Source organism: Chrysochloris asiatica, unplaced genomic scaffold, assembly GCF_000296735.1.
Source record: "Chrysochloris asiatica unplaced genomic scaffold, ChrAsi1.0 scaffold00021, whole genome shotgun sequence".
Lineage (NCBI taxonomy): Eukaryota > Metazoa > Chordata > Mammalia > Afrosoricida > Chrysochloridae > Chrysochloris > Chrysochloris asiatica.
Genome location: NW_006408539.1, coordinates 17687898 through 17702958, shown reverse-complemented (window position 1 = coordinate 17702958; position 15061 = coordinate 17687898).

The window sequence follows — 15061 nt, the reverse complement described above, 5'->3', positions numbered from 1 at the left end:
ACAATTAAGTGTTCTGGAATACTCATACTTCGCAATGTTGTCCATAGCTTGTCATGATCCACACAATCAAAAGCCTTTGTGTAGTCAATAAATCACAGGTAAAAATATTTCTGATATTCTCTGCTTTCAGCCAAGATCTATCAGACATCAGCAATGATTCCACAGTGTTTTCTGAATCTGGCTTGAACCTCTGGAAGTTCTCTGTCAATGTATGCTTGCAACTATTTCTATATTACCTTTAGTAAAACTTTACTCGCATGGGATAGCAAAGAGATTGTCCGATCATTTCCACACTCCGCTGGGTCACCTCTCTTTGGAATGGGCACAAATATGGATATCTTCCAATCAGTCAGCCAGATAGTTGTCTTCCAAATTTCTTGGCAGAGATGAGTGAGTGTCTCCTGTGCCGCTTCACTTTCTTGAAAGATTTCGTTTTGTATTCCATCGATTCCTGGTGCCTTGTTGTTTGCCAATTCTTTCAATGCACCTTGCACTTCCTCCTTCAGGATCATTGGGTTTTGATCATATGCTACCTCTTGAAATGGTTGAACATTAACCATTTCCTTTTGGTACAGTGACTCTGTGTATTCTACAATCACTTAGTGGCAGGAAATGTGGAACTGGGACAATGGCAAGAGGCTGAAAAGAGCAGCATGGATCAGAAATTTCACCATTTTTGTCAGGGAAAAGTGAAATATTTCCCAGAATTTTCCCAAGACCTCTTTTTGGCCAGAAAATCATCTCAAGAGCATCTTCTGTTACAAGAGAGCTGTTGAAAAATGTGTTGTGCTTCAGTTTCATGTTGACAGGTGGACAAAGGAAAAAGAAGTTGAGAATGGTATCTGAATTTGGCATGCATTCTTCCTATTCTTATTCATGCCTTGTCCTTTAGAGTTGATCTAAGACATTTTCTTCCAAGACAAATCTTGACTTTTGTTTCTCGACAATGTCTCTGACACTATTGACCAAAACTTTTCTCAAAACTACCTGTCAGTGAGACCCCACCTGACCAGCCTAGAAAAATGGTGCTCCTCACAGACATTTCACAGAGAGCTTGGAGCTGCTCATAAAAATGCATTTGACCTCCACCACAGCATGCAATATATGCCCCTAATGGACATTCCTATGTGACTGAGAAGTGAGGTCCTGAGCTTCATCAGGAATCCAAATACAGGTACTGTGCCACTCTCATTGTCTGAGGTCATGTGTTACCAAGGTCACTGGGGTAATCTGGCTCCTCAAAATAGAATTGTCACCAACATATTCCTGTTCAGAGTATCCTTCCCCCTAAACTGAACTCATTCTAAGTGCTATTTTCTCACAGCCCTAGTTGAGGTAGACTATACCTGTGGATCCATGTAGCAGAGAGAGGAAGATTGTTGTTGTTAAGTGCCATCAAAGTTGACTCAACCTTTTCCATTTCATTATCCAAGCAACATTTATTTAGGGCCTCATATTTGCCAAATAAAGATCTGTGGGTGGTGCAAATAGTTTGTGATCAAGTTTAACGGTTGCTTGTTCAAGCCCATTCAGTGACTCTATGGAGAAAAAGGCTGGAAAACCACTTTTGTAAAGACAACTGTAGACTGTAGGAAAGTCAGTGGACTAGTTCTGCTCCATAAGGCATAGGGGCTGTCATGAGCTGGAATCCACTCGCTGACAGCGGGCTTGGTTGGTTTGTATCTTGCAGGCCCTGATTCATAACTGAATTATTTGTAATCCAAGTATCCAAAAAGCTTAGTCAACTAGGGAAGACAAGTATATACATAAGAAGTACACACCTTTGATCTTCAAATGATATTTGAACTTGAAATATGAAAAGAAGATACTGTAAGGAGCTAAGAAAGAGCTGCAGTATAGGCATTTAAGGGTTGCTTGACCATTGGAAGCAGTGTGCCCTCCTAGCTCCTGTGAACACTAGTTTCCCCTTACTTGAACACCGAGGCCAATTGCTTCACAAGAGGCTGCTTACCCTTCTCGAAATTTATCCCAAACGCTCCGTTTCCTCGCTAGTATTATTTCCTATACCAGTGTCAGACATAAGTACACTTCAAAGTGGAAGTTCAAAGACTAATCTGGGTAAAAATAGCTTATATAGTAAAATAATTCAAAGATATTTTAAAATTTACTTCATTCATTGATATTGGCATCAACACAGGAAATATGTGTGGAAATTGATTTGAAGGAAATTAGATCTAGGACAGAGTATTTATGGGTCAAAGTGATTCCTATGGACGCTCTCACTAGAGATTCTGTTTTGAACATGTTGGTCTGTTGTGACTCTAACCATTTTCTTGGTTGAGTGACTAAAACTTGGACTTAGGAGTCTGATGCTGGTACTCCTCTGGTATAGTATAGAGGAAGGAATCCAAAGGTCTAGAGAAATAAATTTGCTGGATTGGATTTCTCATGCTTCATCACAAGTCCACTTCCCCATGTGCACGTGCCACTTGTAGAGGGACCAGGGGGCATGGCCTTTCTTCAGGTATTGGAGATATGCCAGTAAGCCAAGATGAGTATCTCTGATAATACCTTACTGTCTGTGCTCTGCAGCTCAGCCAAGGCAGTGGGAGCGAGGCTAAGAACAACTCCCCCTGTGTCGTAGATTGAATCGTGTTCCCAAAACGGTATGTCCAAGTCCTAATACCTGTTCCATGGAATGTGGCCTTCTTTAGGGAAGCAGGATTTCTCTTTGCAGATTTTATCAGGATATTATCTACGTCATAGAGGAGCATCCCAGCCCCAAGCCAAATCCACTGCCATCTAGTCCATTTTGACTTGTAGCAACCCTATAGAACAGATTTGAACTGCTCTTTGTTGTTGCTGTTAAGTGCTGTTGAGTCGGTTCTGACCCAAAGCGAGCCTATATAGAATTTCTGAGGAGTAGTTGATGAGCTTGAACTGCTGGCCTTGCAGTTCAAACCAACTTTACAGCCCAGCCCATTAACCCACAGTGTCGGGATTCCCCAAACTGTACATATTTATGGGAGCAGAATACCTCATATGTCTCTCACAGTGAGTTTGAACAGATGACCTTGAGATTAACAGTCAAATGTCTAACCCACAGTGCCACCAGGGATCCACCTAAGGAGATGGCATGGGTCCTAACCCTAATCCCTTTCGTGTGGCATTTTATAAAAGAGAAGAGCCACACAGCAGAAGGAGCCTTGATGGTCTCCTACTCTCTTCTCCTGTGGTTTATAGGCACACGTGGGTCAGCAAATTTGTACTGTCTTACTTGTAGATGGGAGTACGGGTATGGCGCTGCAAGTTATGTGCTTGACTGCAAGGTCTGTTTAAGCAACAAGGGTGGCAGTTCAAACCCACCAGCCACGCCTCAGAAACCCTATACATGGTTGCTATGAGTCAGAACCAACTCGATGGCACTTAACAACAACAACTCGCAGATAGATATCTGGGGTGGCTGTTTCTAGTCATAAATCTCAGCACGACTCCTGAAGCCCAGCAGCTAATCCGTGGGCTGTCACAGCTGTCCTTCCTCATCCCCTTGTCACCGTGGTGACTTGTGTTTCTTCTGACAAGGATTCCCATTCGGTTTTTCATTCTTTGTTCCTGTGACACCAGAACGGTATGTTCTACTCGTGTTGCACACGTTCGTATTATAATAATTGACCATTTTGCCCTGCTTTCCAATGATGTATGGAGAATTTCCTGAATGAACAGTGACTGTAATTGCTGAGGATATTGAGTTGTATCAGCCAATTACTGAACACAGATGATGGCTTTCAAGTATTCCTCACAGCGTACTTGAAATAAAAAGCAACTGGCCCAGTTATGTCAGTGAATTTCATTGCTTCCACCCATGGGCTTAAGGGGGAGAGGAGGCAAAAACCCTTTGCTCCAGAGAAGATAAATTCAGCACGAACAGTCTTTGCTTTTCCATTCCTATTCCTCATGACTTGTATTCTCATGGAACCTTCAGGGCTGGCGTTCTCTGCTCTTTTAAAATCCGTTTCTTTAATGGCAATGTCAGGCAAAGGTCTTAGGAAGGAGGCCTTTGGCTTGTGCTCTTTAAAAGGGCAAAAACAACACAACAGTTTTTAAAAAATAGAAGAAAATAATCCACCCATTTCTATTCTTTGTATCCTCTGTTTTGTTTCCTTCTCTTGATTCCCATGATTGGAGTAATTTGGAGGATATGTATGTATCTATTTTTCTGATGTCATATCAGTTCTTGGCAATTGAATTATTCCTCATGTTTACCAGAGAATATTTTAATGTACTGTTGATGCAGCTCCATCAGTCACTAGCAGCCTGGGTGCGTTACTAACAGGATAGTGGCTGAAATCAGTAGATCTTGCGTTTTATTACTGCCCCACAATACAGTGTACTCAGCTTATCATCCGATTTTGGAACATCCTGGAAATACAAAACTGGAGGATGTGATATGGGAAGAGAAGAATGAGAGAGAATGTGCTTAACAAAGAGTTAATCAACCAAAATCCAATCATCCAGAGGCTGGATAGTAAGACAAAATTGCACTTTTTTGGCAGGAGCTGTTCTGAGATCCAGAAAGCCATCTATGGGTATAAAATTTCATAGGAAATGTAATGAGATGAGAGGAAAAACATATGTTTACCAAGATCTCTCTAAGGAAAAGGGCTCTATGTGAATGGAAGGAATGTGTCAGTATTATGGGTACTTGGAAGTAGAAGTGAAGCTCCCAAGATGCATGCTCAAGTTTTAATGGTTTAGGGTTACCAGGGAGGATGTGAAGAATTAACTGCAGCTGCTTTCCTCCCAAGTAAATTGGCAAAGTATTGGACCACAGTCAAACTTCCGGTAAACCGGAAGCAAGCTTTGCTCCCAACAGCTCCCAGGTCACTGATTTCCCCCAGTTGTGTTAGTCTCTGAATAAAATAAATGCTGAAAATAACTAGAGAATGTGGGACAACACTCCAAACCTGCGTGTGGTTCATAGGTGGTACCTGATGTCTAGGACACCAGGAGGCCAGTGGAGAAAGGGCACCAAACAACCAATATGGATGGCTCCGTAAACACCACATCCCTCTCATTAGAGCCGAACACATGTTTGCTCAGAGAAAGTAGCTGTTATTATGAGAATCAGGCAGCAGACAACTGGACATGTTCCATCATGAGCAGTACTCTCTTAAAAGTTGTCAGGGCAGAGATGACAACTCTTCTTCACACCCACTTTGTGTCATAGGTAAGGGACTGAGACAGAACCCTATTTTCTGCTCTTCTCCCATTTATCAGGAAGTTCCACTTAGGTGGGGCATAAGCTTCTGCTATATGTTCCCACCTGCAACATAGCTACGGAGATCCAGAACACTTCATCTCCATGCTTTAAGTCACTAATTGTATGTTTTTAATTCTGCTCATGAACGTCCTGCTACATCATGCTTCCCTGACTTCCTGAGTAGAATTGCCTCTTTTTAACCCTATTAAAACCTACCAGCCGCTCCTCGGAAACCTTATACGGGGTCACTATGAGTCAGGATCAAATCAACAGAAGTTCACAACAACAAACAAGCACTAGAAGCAAAGATGGTGAGCGTTTGTCTCTTGTACTTTGAACATGTCAGGAGGGATCGGTCCTTTGAGAAGGACATCATGTTTGATAAAGTAGAGGGTCAGCGACAAAGAGGAATGTGATGGCTTGACAATCAATGAGATGGATTGACAAAGTGACAGCAGTGACGGGCTCACACCTAACAATTGTGCAGATGGTGCAGGACTGGGCAGTGTTTTGTTCTGTTGTGTGTAGGGTCACTTTGAGTTGAAACTAAACAACAACAAACATCAGACCTCATTGGAAGTGGTGGTTTGTCTTGAGTCTAAAGATGCCACTAAAGAGAGAAAGAGATAAAACCAGGGCTTTGAGACTTGCCTGAAGGACTCATTCCTCACGGAAAATGTAACCTGGAGGAAAACCAGATTAATGACCGGCCACCATCTCTTGGTGTAGCTTTAGTGTTTAAGACATTTGGAGCCCTACATTAGCTTTCATTGATTGGTTTTAATGCAAGAATCAATTTGAACAACTGTTCAGTTAAAAAAGACTAGTTAAAGGAAGTATAAGAAATATGAATCTTATTTGGAAGCTTTTTAATTATCAGTGTCTCGACATAACACATGCTTGCACATTTCAAATGTATTTCTGGTTGTCTCTTTGAAGTCTAGCTTCTTGGAAAAGCTGTGTACACTACCTGTTCCTATATCCCCTCCACCCACTAACTCCTCAACCAATCCATCCAGTTAGTGCCTATCTAGAAATAAGGAGAAATTGTCTCTAAATTGTCAAATGCCAATGGACAGAGTTCTGACCTGGGTGAGGCCCTTTGGCTATTAGTTGAGTTCTATGGGATTAGAAAAGAGTGCACAGAAGGACATGAACTCAACCAATATGTATAAGTTTATTCAGAATCCACTGTGCCCAATCTCAGAATCAAATCAGCCTTTCACTGACTTGAACGATGGAGTCCATCTTTGCATCAAGACACAGTCTCCACCTACACTTCAACCTATCAGTCTCAGTACACAGCACCTCACCTGGGCTATGACAAGGCCAACCACACCTCCTTCACCAAAAAAATTAATCCATTTCCACTCTGACATTGTAGATTCAAATAGCACTTACATTTCTGTCTGTCATGCTATAATGCCACCCTCCAAAACCAATCTGTTCTGTCACACTGCGACACAGAATTTTCTCTTATGTATACTGCATTCCATGTTTCTACAGCATATCTCTCAAGACCAATAATGGATGATACATATATGTGTTTCTTAACATTGTGGCCTCAGTCATCTGACAGGTTGTCATACTGTAGTGCTTTGCATGTTTCTGTGGTGCTTGAAGTTATTTATGTCAACCATGTTTCAATACCAGCAGGGTCACCCATGGTGAACAGTTTCAGAGGGGCTTCCAGATTAAAAACAGACTAGGCCAAAGAAATAGGTGATCTACTCCTGAGGCATTATCTAATGCCAACCTATTACTTGGATCCACAATCAATGCTCATGGAAACAATGGTCAAGAAATCCAAGGACATATTGTATTCAGCAAGTATGCAGCAAAAAGAAAATTGCCTTTAAAGCATTAAAGAGCAAAGATGTCACTTTAAGAGTGAAAGTGTGCCTAACTCAATCCAAGGTGTTTTGAACCACTTCATATATATGCAAAAGCTAGACAATGTGTAAGGATGACCAGAGAAGAATCAGTGCATTTGAATTATGATGTTAGCGGAGAGTATTGAAAGAACCATGGACTGTAAAAGAACAAATAAATCTGTGTTGGAAGAAGTGCAGAGTAATCCTTAGAAGGCCAGATGGTAAGACTGTGTCTCTCGTTGTTTGGACACCTTATGACTTGACGACACTTAACAACAACAACAATATTGCACAGGGGCCTATCAGGCTCAGGTCTCCAAAAGAGCTGCTTTAAATTATAGGACCAAATCTAATTTTCCTTTATTATAAGACTAAATGTTAATCATAAATTCATAGAAAATATAGAAAAGGAAATGCATGAATTCAAGCAAAAAATAATTCTAATACCCACAGATGATATGTTCTGTTGTTGCTAAAAGCCGTTGAGTTGGTTCTGTTCCATAGTAACTTGTATAGGGTTTCGAAGGAGCCACTGGTGCGTTTGAACTGCCACCTTGAGGTTATCAGTCCAGTGCTTATCCTACAATGCCACACAATGGCTTCTCTACATATATTGTTGTTGTTAAGTGCTGTCAAGTAGGTTCCTACCAATAGCAAGCCTGTATAGTGTTTCCAAGGAGTGGCTGGTGAACTTGAACTGCTGATCATGTGGTTCAAATCACTTTGCAGTCCAGCACATTAATCCACAGCACCACACCAGGATTCTATATAGAACCTGCCATATAGACATAATTACAAAGATAACTTCACAGGTGCTCTTATGTGACACGATCACAGAAAATTCATGGATTATCCCACATTTCCCTACTTCCTTACAGCTGTGTGGGGTCATATTATCATTGGCCGTGCACACATATGTTGTGTGTCAATTCTGTGCTGATGCATAAGAAGCGGTGCATGATCCTCTTGTTTCTTATGTGTGGATGGTGAAGCTTCCATCACTCGGAATCTTTGAATAGCTATAAGAACTTGAAGGCATAGCAAAGGAAATTGTCTAACATAAAACACAGAAAAGAAGACAGATTGAATAAATAATAAAATAATACAGCAGAGCATGAGTGAGCTAGGACAGATATCATTCATATACATTCAATTGTAATGTTTGGATAGGGTAGAGGGCAAATGTTGAGAAAACTTTTTGAAGAAATAATGACTGATATGTTTTCTCCAAATTGGATACAACTATAAATTTAAAAAGCCTATAAAAATCTCAGATCAAAGAAGCTCAACTATCTCTGAAGACTAAAATATGAAGTAACCAACATTAAAACATATTATAATCAAAATAATTATTCACAGTGATAATGAGATAAAGAAGAACAAAACTTTAAAGAGAATGAGAGGAAATTTATTATCAGAAACAATTCACACCCACTCAATGTATCTTTCAAAATAAAAACATTATGGGGAACCAGAGAATTCAATTTATAAAGAAGATAACTACAATGCAAAAAGAGGGAAAAGCATAGTTACAGAACTTCCAAATGGCAGGGAAGTCTAGTAAGTCTCAAGATAAAACAGACTGTTTTCAACTGAGCAAGAAATTATTAAGTTAAAGGGTAACTTCAAAGAAAATTAATATACCTTCCCACCAAAACAAGAAAAAGGAAAACAATAAAGAAACAGCAAACACTAAAACAACAGCATTAAAGAAAATGACAAGAAAACACAGAAAATTATGTAGAACAAAGAAACCAGCAGCAACATTAAAAAAAAAAAAAGAACACAACAAAATGATATCAAACAGTTAATACCTATCGATAATTACACAGAACTTCAATGAATTATACACACCAGTCAAGAGACAGAGTGTAGTATGGATAAGAAAACATGATTGTTCAATATGCTGTCTACAAGGGACAGATCTTACACATAAGATAAAAATAGATTAAATATTAAAGAATGGAAAAATATATATCAAGCTAATGACAATCAAAAACAAGCAGGAGTGGCAATATTATTTTCTGATAAAATAGACTTTAAGGCAAAATCCAGCATAAGAGACAAAGAAGAGCATTGTCTCATGATTAAAGGATAGTTGATAAAGAAGGCATGTTGTTGTTGTTGTTATGTGCCGTGGAGTCGGTTCCGACTCATAGCGAGCCTGTACAGGGTTTCCAAGGCTGGAAATCTTTAAGAGAGCAGAAAGTCTCATCTTTCTCCCACGGAACAGCTGGTAGTTTCGAACTGCTGACCTTGCGGCTCGCAGCCCGATTTGTAACCACTATGCTACCAGAGCTCCTATAATAAATATCTATGCTTCCAATGGAAGAGTCTCAAAATATATAAACCGAAGTCTAATAGAACTGAAGAAACAGACAAGTCTACAGAAATAATAGGAGATTTTAATATACTTACAATGACAGACAGAACAACCAGAAATTATCTCAGCAAAGACACAGAAGAACTAAACAACACAATCAACCAACTTGACGTCATAGACTTATACAGAGTACTCAACCCATCAACAGCACAATACACTTGCTTTTCTAGTGTACATGGAACATTCTCCAGAATAGACCATATGTAAGGCCACAAAGCAAGCCTCAATAAATTTAAAAACATTGAAATATTACAAAACATCTTTTCAGATCACAATGCTATAAAATAAGAAATCAACAATAGGAAAAAAATATATAGACCAATATCTCTTATGAACATAGATGCAAAAATATAAAATACATGGAAACTGAATAAGACCCTGGTAAATGCTACTGAGTAATAGAAGAAATAAAAAATGAAATTAAGAAATTCCTTTAATCAAAAGAGAATGAAAACAGCAAATGTAAACCTTTGGGAAATACCAAAAGCAGTGCGTAAAGAGCAATTTATACCAATAAACAAGGACCCGCCGGTGATGTGCTGGGTTACATGTTGGACTACTAACTGCAAGGTCATAAGATTGAACCTACCAGCTGCTGTTTGAAAAAAAGACAAGAATTTATACTCCTATAAAGATTTAACAGCCTCAGAAATACTATCCAGGGTTGTTATGAGTTGGAACCAAATTTATGACATACAACCACCACCACCACGCCAAACAATAGAACACACACAGCCAAAAAATTGAAGACCCAAAGTCAACATAGTAATACAACATCTCCAACAATTAGAAAAAGGGCAGAAAACCAAGCCTACTGCCACCAGAAGAAACGACATAATAAAGACTAGAGCAGAAATAAATGAAACAAAAAACAACAGAAAAGCAAAGAAAGCATAAACAAGCTAAGAAGTTGGTTCTTTGAAAGGATTAATAAAATTGACAAAACAAATTTAACAAAAGAAAAGGAGAAGATGTAAATAACATTAATAAGTAATGATCTAAGTGATAACACAACAGAACCAAATGAAATAAAAAAGATAATAACAAAATACTATGCAGAATGATACTCCAACAAAGTTGGGCACATTTTTAGAAAACCACTATCATCTAAACTCAAACAGAGGGAAGTAGAAAACTTGAACAGACACATAACAAAAGAAGAAATTGATCATATAATTTAAAAACTCCCAACAACAACAAAAACAAAAAAACAGTCTGGGCCCATATAGTTTAATGGTGAATTCTGCCAAGCTTTTATAGACGAGCTGATACCAATCCTACTTAAACTCTTCCAGAATATAGGAAAGGATAGAAAACTTTCTAATACATTTTATGGAGTATAACCTCATACCAAAACCAGACAAAGACATCACTAAAAAAGAAAATTATGGACCAATATCCATCATGAACACAGATGCAAAAATTCTCAACAAAATTCTAGTTAATTGAATTTAACAATATATCAACAATCATCATTATTACCAAATGGTATTCATACCAGGTATTCAAGAATGGTTAAATATTAGAAAGGCAATCAGCATAATCCACCACATTAAAATAAAACAAAACAAAAACAAAAGAAAAGAAACACATGATCAAATTGATTGGTGCAGAAAAGTCATTTGGAAAAAAACCTAATTCTATTGTGATTAAACAAACAAGCAATAAAGAACTCAACAAAATCGAAATAGAAGAGAAATTCCTCAACATATTTAAAGGCATATGTACAAATCCAGCAGCCAACATTACTCTTCATGAAGAGAAACTGAAAAAAATTGCGTTTGTGAACAGGAACCAGAAAAGGCATCCAAATGGACAAAGAAGAAGTAAAATTCTATGTGCAGATAATATGATCCTGTTGTTGTTGTTGTTTTGTGCTATTGAGTCAGTTCTGACTCATAGTGATCCTAGATAGGGTATAGGAAACTCCAATGACTCTGCAAATAAATAATAGGAACTCATAGAAAGATTCAGCAATGTGTCAAGGTACAAGATCAACATTCAAAACTCAGTCAGATCCCTTTACACTAAAAAAAAGAGAGCTCTGAAAGGAAAATCAGGAAAACAATACCATTGAGAATAGTCACCAAAAAGATGAAACACTTCAGAATAAATCTAACCTGAGAAACAAGAGACCTATACAAAGAAAACTACAAAGTACTACTACAAGAAACCAAAAGAGACTTACAAAAATGGAATATTCTATGCTCATGTAAGACTTAACATTGTGAAAACATCAACACAACCAAAGCCATCTATAGATACAATGCAATCCCAATACAGCTTCCATTATCATTCTTTAAAGAGAATGAAAACCTGATCGCTAACCTTATTTGGAAAGAAAAGAGAGCTCAGAGAAGCAAAGCATTACTTAAAAAGAGGAACAAAGTAGGAAGTCTCCACTTCCAGATGTCAAAGTCTACTACACAACACAGTGGTCAAAACAGCCTGATACTGATACAATGAAAGACACATAGGTCAATGGTACAGAACCGAGAACCCAAAAGTTAATACATCCACAAAGAATCATCAGATCTTTGAATAGTATCAAAACACAGTACATGAGACTAGATAGTCTCTTCAAAAAATTGTGCAGACAAAACTGGAAATCCATTTGCATAAAATGAAAAAAGATATCACACCATATAGAATTATGGATTAGAGACCTCAACATGGAATAAAGGCCTAAATAAGACAATGAACTAATCTTTAAAATGTATAGAAAACTACAACACCGCTACAAGAAAAAGACAAATAACCCAATTAAAAAATAGGCAGAGGACATGAACAGACTCTTCACCAAAGAAGACATTCAGACAGCCAACAAACATAAGAAGACATGTTTGTGATCATTAGCCATGGTTGTTGTTGTTGTTGTTAAGTACTGTCTAGTTGGTTCCAACTCAAAGTGGCCATTTATAGGTTTTCTGAGGAGCAGAGGGTGGGTTTGAATCACTAACATTGTGGTAAGCAGTCTGGTGCTTATCCTACAGCACCACATCAGGACTCTATTTGTTGTTGTTAAGAGCCATTGAATCAGTTCCCACCCATAGTGGCCATGTATAGGGTTTTCAAGGAGCAGTTGGTAAGCTTGAACCACCAAACTTGCAGTTCAAACCAACTTTGCAGTCCAACACATTAACCCAGGGAGCCACACTAGGACTCTGCCCTCCATTTAGAGAGAAGTAAATCAAAACATTGAAATATCATTTCATCCAGCCTTAATGTTGTTGTTGTTAGGTGCCATCGAGTCGGTACCAACCCATAGTGACCTTATGCACAGCAGAACGAAACACTGCCCAATCCTGGGCCAACCTCACAATTGTTGCCATGCTTGATAGCAAACTTACAAAAGCAGAAACCAAGAAATGCTGGCAAAAGTGTGGAAAGACTGGGACCATCTTACATTGCTGTTGGAACTCTAAAATGATGAAACCACTGAGGATGATCCAGCAATCCTCTACTTGGTATATATCTCCAAGAAATAAGAGTCATACACACAGTAGAACACTATGCAATGTCTAAGGATAATGATGAATTTGCAAAACACCTCACAACATGGATGAATTTGGATGACCAAGTTATTTTTTGTTGTAAGTGTCATCCAGTTGGTTCCAACTAAAACCTGTGTAAGTTTCTGAGGTGCCACACCAGGACTCTCTGGAGGACATTATGCTGAGTGGTCTCATGAATTATTTGTTCTTTTGTGATTGGCATGCTGAATGAAATTCATCAGTTCAAAAAGGACAAATCTTGTATGACACTACTATTTCAAACACTCAAGAAAATGTGTTCATGCTAAAAGAAACATTGATGGTTAATAAGGGAAGAGAGAGGTTAGACACCTGTTAACTCGGATGATGGGGAAGGCAATATACAAAAAGAGGGAGGTTGGTAAAAGAATGCTAAAAACAGGTGAAGGAACAGGGAGTAGAGCAAGGATTCAAGGGGACAGAGGTAAATACTAGGATAGATACACAACCCTCCAATAACAGTGTTTTACAGGTAATTGCAGAGAGAAATACAGAAACTGAATGCATATAGGAAGGAGGTGTAGTTAGGTGCCATGGACTAGATTCTGACTCATAACAGCCTCATACACAACAGAACAAAGCACTAACTGGTCCTTCGCCACCCTCACAATTGTGACACTTCAGTCCATTGCTGCTGCCGCTGTGCAAATCCATGTCCTTGGGGGTTTTCCTTTTTATACTGACCCTCCACTTTACTAAGCATGATGTACTTCTCCAGGGACGGGTCACCCCTCCCTGATAATCTGTCTGAAGTATGAAAGGTGAAATCTGGCCATCCTTCCTTCCAAGGAGCAGTCTGGCTGTTCTTCTTCCAAAACAAATGTGTTCATTCTTCTGGTAGTCCGTGGCACTTTCAATATTCTTCTCCAACACCATAGCTCAATGCATCAATGCTTCCATAGTCTTCCTTATTCATTGTCCAACTTTCACATGTATATGAAGCTATTGAAACTATCATGGTGCACCTTAGTCCTCAATCTGATATCTTTGCTTTTGAACGCTTTAAAGAGGTTTCATGCAGCAGATTTGCCCAGTGCAATATATTGTTGCTTCCATGACTGCTGGAGTGGACCCAAGGAAAATGAAGTCTTTGACAACTTCAGTCTGTTCTCCATTTATTTTGATGTTATATATTGGTCCAGCAGTGAGGATTTTAATTTCTTTATATCAAGTTATAACTATATTGAAGACTGTGGCCTTTGATCTTCATCAGTAAGTATTTTAATTCCTCTTTGCTTTCAACAAGCAAGATTGCATCATTTGCATATCACAGGTTGTTAATGAGACGAAGGGGGAGTATACACACAGATATATAGTTGGTGCATTTCAGTGTGTGGAAAAATGGTATTAAGATTTTGACATATTATTGGTAAATTTTAGTAAGAAGCAATGATACAGAATTCACAAATATATGCATTAAGGTAACTGTCCACTAAAGGACAAATAACAGCAATTTATTATGATGTTTATAACATATATAGAAGCAACTTGAAATCCAGGAGGAGAAAATGAACATAAAAGTTTGTAATGGCCTTTGTATACAACACAAGATGTGGGATGACATCTCGTTAAGATAGAATACACAATTAAAAGATTTATTTATACACAATTAAAAGATTTAAGATAGAATACACAATTAAAAGAAAACTCTAAAAAAAAATTCTAAAGTGTAATGAATTAGGCCTCAAAGATGATAAATTGGAATCATAATGTTTATTTGAAATAACTCAAAAGAAAGCAGCAAAAGAAGTAAAAGGGAGTAAATAATAGGTGGGGCAAATAGAAAATGATAGATTTATTGCCAACTATGTGTCATAGCTGGAAGAACAAAAAGGAAGAACACACTCAGCATTTCTCAAGCTGGGGGAACTGAAGAAAAAATTCAAGTCTGACTTTTGTTATTGAAAGATTCTCTGGGAAAATAATTGAATGATGCAGAAAGCATTAAAAGAAGATGGAAGGAATATACAGAGTCACTGTACCATAAGGAAATGGTTGATGTTCAACCGTTTCAAGAGGTAGCATATGATCAAGAGCCAATGATACTGAA